Source organism: Fukomys damarensis, unplaced genomic scaffold, assembly GCF_012274545.1.
Source record: "Fukomys damarensis isolate Sample0158 unplaced genomic scaffold, DMR_v1.0_HiC HiC_scaffold_16, whole genome shotgun sequence".
In the NCBI taxonomy this organism is placed as follows: Eukaryota; Metazoa; Chordata; class Mammalia; order Rodentia; family Bathyergidae; genus Fukomys; species Fukomys damarensis.
This window is the reverse complement of record NW_022900928.1, coordinates 46,876,342-46,882,550: the sequence shown is the minus strand read 5'-3', so window position 1 is coordinate 46,882,550 and position 6,209 is coordinate 46,876,342.

Sequence of the window (6,209 nt, the reverse complement as noted above, 5' to 3'; positions counted from 1 at the left end):
TTCTTAATAACCCTATATTATCTTCATTTTTAAAGAGATTCAGAGACTCAGACTCACCCAAAATCAAATAGCTAGAACTTCTGATATTAAGATAAACGGTAGAAAGAAAAAAAACAAAAGGAAAGGGGGAAAGCAAACATTAGTTATATAAATAACAGAAAAATATATACTATTCAAAGAAGAAAATGTTGCCATACTCATAACAGGTAGGTTCAATTTTGGAAGATCATAAACTCTGCAAGACAATTATGTTCCATAAATGGAAATGATGAAAGCCAAAAGCAGGATCAACAACAAGTCTACTGGAAAGATTCAATACACATTCCCATCTTCCAAGTTAAGCATAAGATGAAAGATGTCTATCTTCAGGAAGGAGCAGAGCTTGGGATAATTATTGGAATGTACCTTTCCCATTAAACACACAAGTTCAAAACCAGATTCTAAGTTCCCCATCTAGCAAGATATAATAGTCATTCTTTATTTTCACTAACAAGAGCCCAAGCAAATCTTACATGTTTCTGTATTTCTCATACATATTATACAAGTAGAGACCATAGTCTTTCAGACCATCTTAACTGCAGCAAGGAAGACACAATAATGTAGAGGTACAAGATCCCAACAATGAATGTAACTGTACTGTATCCCTAAAATGAACCAATAAACTCAATTAAAGCTGAAAAAAAAATATTATTTTGATACAAAATGAAGAAAAAAAAAATTACCAGGTGCTACAGCATCAAGACCATAAAAGACAAAACTCAGTAAAGAGTAGGGGAAAAAGAAGGATAGCAGAAAGTTCAAAAAACAACTGTTAAATAAATAAAAATGACTAAAATTAAAGAAAGATTATTGTACACAGGAAAGAGTACTTATGAAAGAACTTAGAAGCATTTCCAAATGAAAACTGGTAGAACTGATAGTCAAATATAGGCCTTCTGCCTCCAGCTCCATATTTTTTCCAGGTATGAGTTGCCCAATCTCCTACACTCATGTGCTTCCTAGTCCTGTGCTGCTATTAACAAAATAGATAAGGATTATTAATTTATATTTAAAAAATTATTTCCTCACAGATTTGCAGGCTGGGAAGTACAAGGTCAATGTGCTCACATCTGACAAGGGTCCCACTACTATGTCATTGTATGGCACAAAGGTGAAAGAATGCCCACTCCTGAAAACTATTTTTATTTATACATTAATCTATTGATAAGAGTGGAAATGACATTGCATCATTACTCATTAAAAACCTCTTTATATGGCAATTGTATTTGAACATAAATTTTGGAGGAGACAAACCATAGTATGTACTTAGCTTCTTCAATACTGTGTTATTTCATCTTCCATCAAATGAAATCATTATTTTTCTGACTTACATCTTCTACACTGTTTGCCTTGCAAATTGTAATTTTATCCTTCTTAACTGTAACTGAGTTAAGATACCCAGGAACTTAAAAAAAAAAAAAAGATACCCAGGAACTTAGATCATCTTAGATCAGATAAATCAGATACTCTAGAAGCAGGACTCGTGTACAGATATTATTTTCAAAAGATCCCTAGGTGAGAATAGCTACCCTAAATCTATTTTTGCTTCAAAAATGACTAATTATTATTTACCAATATGTGTACCTTCCCCATTCATTGTATAAAGTCATGGATAACAACTTCCACAATTCAAACACAGTCTCAACCTTTTATCTAGGCCACCTAACTAGACCTTGCCAAAAAGTAAAAGGAAGTGTATGCAGCTTCTGAGAAGGAATTTAAGAAGCAAGTGTGTTTATTTTCTCTTTTCCTATCTGGTAATTGGATGTAGAAGATTCTTAGGAATTGGTACATTCAAAATCACAAGATGGAAAAAAATTTGGGTCTAAAAAATCATTTAAAGAAAATTCAATTGGTTTTAAATTTGAAGAATTTAAACTTGGCCAAGTCTTATAACATTGCTAAGAGAAAAATGAACTATGGTTAAGGTGCTAAAATTTTGGTAGTAATTTCATCACATAGTCATCCAAATCATGAGGGTAATATATATGTGACAAAAACTAATATGCAGTATTAGTGAGCAGGAATTAGGCATTAAAGAAATTACTACCAGATATGGGGAAGACAGAATAACAGTCAAACATTTCAAAAACATTATTTTCTAATTGTAGTTATAAAGTAATCATTCTCAACTAGAGACAATTTTGACCCATGGGTAACATTGTCAATAGCTGGAAATACTGTTGCTTGTTAGAACTGGCACAAGTGGATCCAGTACACAGTAAAACCTCCCTTAAAAAGTAATTTGAATAACAATCTGAGGTTAAGCAGCTCTGCTATAGGGGAATGGCTGGTAAGAAGCATAAAAGTAAGGTTAGTTATTCCTTGCTGAGTTTACCAATTAAACACACACACACACACACACACACAGTAGGTAAGACACACACATAGTAGGTAAGAGCAGAAATTAGCTACAAGCAGAAATAGAATAGAGAAAATCCTGAAATTTGTAGGCTTCTGTAAGTTCAAAAATAACTGCTTTAAACTGTAAGCAGTAGGAAGTTATAAGACTGAAAATATACTTACAGAGATTCATCTCCAGTTAAGATTAAAGATTTTATTTTTCCAACCGTATTTCTTTTGTTCAATTGGACATTAAGATAATACCTATAAAATGCTTTGAGAACCATAATATATCATGAAAATAGTAGTTTTCAAGGCCAACTCAGTTGTTACGACCTTCACTCCTTATATCAGAACTGTACTTCAACCATATCAGAATTAGTAAGCCTTTTATTTGCACTCCTTCAGTACAAAACAATCCCTCTACAACTTTTACAAATTTATCTCTTATTCTCTACTGTAAATCTCCTTGATACTTAAGCTTAATTTCCAATTTGATTGGTTTGGGGACCACCTAGTAAAGCAGAAATCTGTGGGCTTCTGAGTGTGTCTGGGTGGGTCATGCAGGAATCACCTTGAGGTCTGCTTCTGGTCCCTGGCCCCTTTCTCTCTGGCTCACATCTCCAATCCACTCTGCTTCTTGGCCCCATAATTTAAGCAACTCTGCTCCTCCATATCCTTCCACCACATTTCTGCCAATACACTCCTGAATACAAATAGTGTTAGCAATATATTCCACACACAGCCTAGAATTGTGATGGCAGATGTTTTAGAGCTTTCGATAACAGCTCGCTGCAATATGTATGCTGTAGGTTTGCCACCACTAGCCTAGAACATCTCTTAAATATAGTATAAAATTGCTAAGAACATATTCATTACTCTGCAAAGAATTGATACAGTGAGACACGATCACAAAAAAGATCATCTTGTAATATGAATTTTTCTGGGGGTCTAGAGACATTTTCAAATGAAGCGAAACAGTTGCTAATCTTTGTTTTTCCATCCCCAGATTCTAATTGCAAGGACTGTATATAAGACTAGGTAAAAATGTAAAGTTGTCACTGTCTTAAATAGGGGAAACACATTAAGCATACATTTCTAAGGAATGTAGTTGGTCTTAAGAGTTTGAATGGTGATATTTAAAGGTTAAAGGTTGAAACATAAGAAACTAAATTGTGATACCAAGTAGCAACAAGAAGGCCTGCTGTGGTGATGCAAATGCAGGAGGATCCTTGGGAGTTGAAGGCTAGCCTGGGCTACCTAGTGAGTTTAAATAAATAAATAAATAATCAAGCAGCAATAAGAATACAAAAAAAAAAAAAAGAAAGAAAAGAAAAGAAACCACTGTTACTGCCTGAGGGAAAGGTCAGAGGCAAGGACACTTGTATATACCAGGAAAGCCAAAACAAGAGATGATATTGATTAAAAAGTCATTTCTATTTTGCTGCTTTAAAACAAGGTAGCTTGGCTTCATTTTGGTAATTAGTTAAATAATTATTTGAACCTTCAACTCTTCTAAGTAGTTCTGAAATTAGAAAGATGCTAATAGATGGTTTGCAATGGATGGGAAACAAAGTGACAACTATAATTTATCTTTCAGACTTAAATCCTCTTTCCAATTAATGATATAAATCTGGGCTTCTGAAGACAAAATGAAGGGATCCCATACTACTAATAAAAATGGATTAAGCCATCGAAAAGCTGCAAAAGAAAAAAAAAGCTTAAAATGCAAAGATGAAGAGAGGAATGACTAAACAAAATACATCTGGTTTCTTTACATAGTTTATATGACATTACATCAGCTATTTCATGTGAGTTTAGAAGTAGATGGTTTAGTGTACCTTGCCCCTTTCTTTCAAGTATGTATTACTTTTCTCCCTTAATTTCAAGATTCTCAAAGACAGGAATCTCTCTTCCCTGTCTTTCACATTTTCTTGAGCCCACCACATCCAGCACAGTCTTAGGCATATGGTAAAGCTCAATGAAATTTTGAATGACTGAATTTAAGCATGAATTCAACTTCTCTCAACACCATTCCCCCAGCTTCCCACCAAAGCTTAATTCTCTCAGAAAAAAAAAAAAGCAACTCTAATTTATCATATCAACTCCAAGTAAATCCAGTCTCATGAAATTCTTGGATACTAAAAGTGTAAGTAACATTGTGCTATACAGTTGGCTTTCTGAAAGTATTGTATCAAGACATATCAATGAGAAAACATCTGGGAAGACTGGTGTGAGAACAAGCACCTATAATTAATCTTCTAATGGACAAAAGCCAACAACACCTTGGGTGACGTATGGACAGAATGGGAACTAAGAACTAAAGATTTATGACTCTGGAAACAGATAGTATCCAAACAGCCTTCATTGTCATCTGCTAGTGATCAAGCACATTTAACTTGGTACTGACTTAGGATGACATAGATAAAAGGTGAAAGCTGGAAATTACAGAGTGTATCTAGGATTAAGCAGCAAAAACTGTAAACTTGGGGTAAGATGTAAAATGCACACTATTAAAAAGTACACCTCACTACAGACCGCTTTGTCCTTACTTTTTCTTTCTTCTCTTCTAACCTCTCCCTCTTCTACTGGAATTTAATCTCCATTCTTTTCCCCATATTGACCCATTTGAGGCTTTTTTTTTAATCCTTTAGAGGTCTTGATCTTTGGATCCAACCACAATTGTACTCATGTGCTTTTAATAGCAGTGCTTTTCAGTATCTTTAGCCTAGCAAATCTCCCTTATTGGAACAGTGGACCTTCAAGTTACAACCAGCCTGAAATACAAACAACTTGGGCTGATTAGGGTAATGGAAGATTCATCTGACTCTTAGTGTGTACACAGGGAAATATCCAGATCTCAGCTGTACTGACTTATAAACAACCCTCCCATGGGAACCAATCAAGTTCATAAGTCAAGGGTCCACTGTACTGTACTACATCCAACTTTCTCTTCAAGACTGTCTTGTTAACTTGAGAAAAATGTTTACATTAATTTATTTTCCCAATACTGGGCTTAAAATTGTTGAAGCGAGAAAGGATTCTGAGCACTCCTAACTAGAAATCAGAAAACAGATGATCCAAATTTCAAATTCCATTAGGTGGTTGATTAAAAAAAAAGGAAAGGTAACACAAACACAGTATAATGATATACACCCACAACCTCAGGGTACAATGGTACACACCTGTGGCTACCTTGCTAGTTCAAGGCCAGCATAGGCAACTTAGCAAGACCGGGTCTCATACATACATACAAACATACATATATGAGTAAGTGAGTAAGTAAAGCTGGAGATACAGGTTAGTGGTAAAACATTTAGTAGCATGTACAAGCCTGTGAGTTCAATCTCCAATACCAAGAGGGAGTAAAGGCTAAGGTCTGGGAAAAGGTAAGAGGTCAACTTAGCATGGATAATAGAAGCAGAGGCTTTAGAGTCAAATACTACCTGGGTTTAAATTCTTATTTGTGGTCAAGATCTACAGCAATAATGAATACAAGACAAGTATCAACAGTTCCACCTAATTCATAATTAGAAGATTGAATAATACAAGCAGAGTGCTTAGAACACAAAACAGCAGTCAGTAACTGGCAGGAAATTTGGAACAATCCAAAACAGCCTACCAGTTTACAGGTTTCAGAGAAGAACAAACACTGGTAAACTACAGCAGACTCTCAAGCTGGAAAAAAAATCATAGGATTCACACAGAAGTCCACAGTGAACCTTTTACTAGATACTAATATTAAAAATTACACAGCTTAATAGTAAGGTTATTACCACCAGGTGGCAATGCCACCGCTATATTTCACCAAAAACATTAATTTCAAA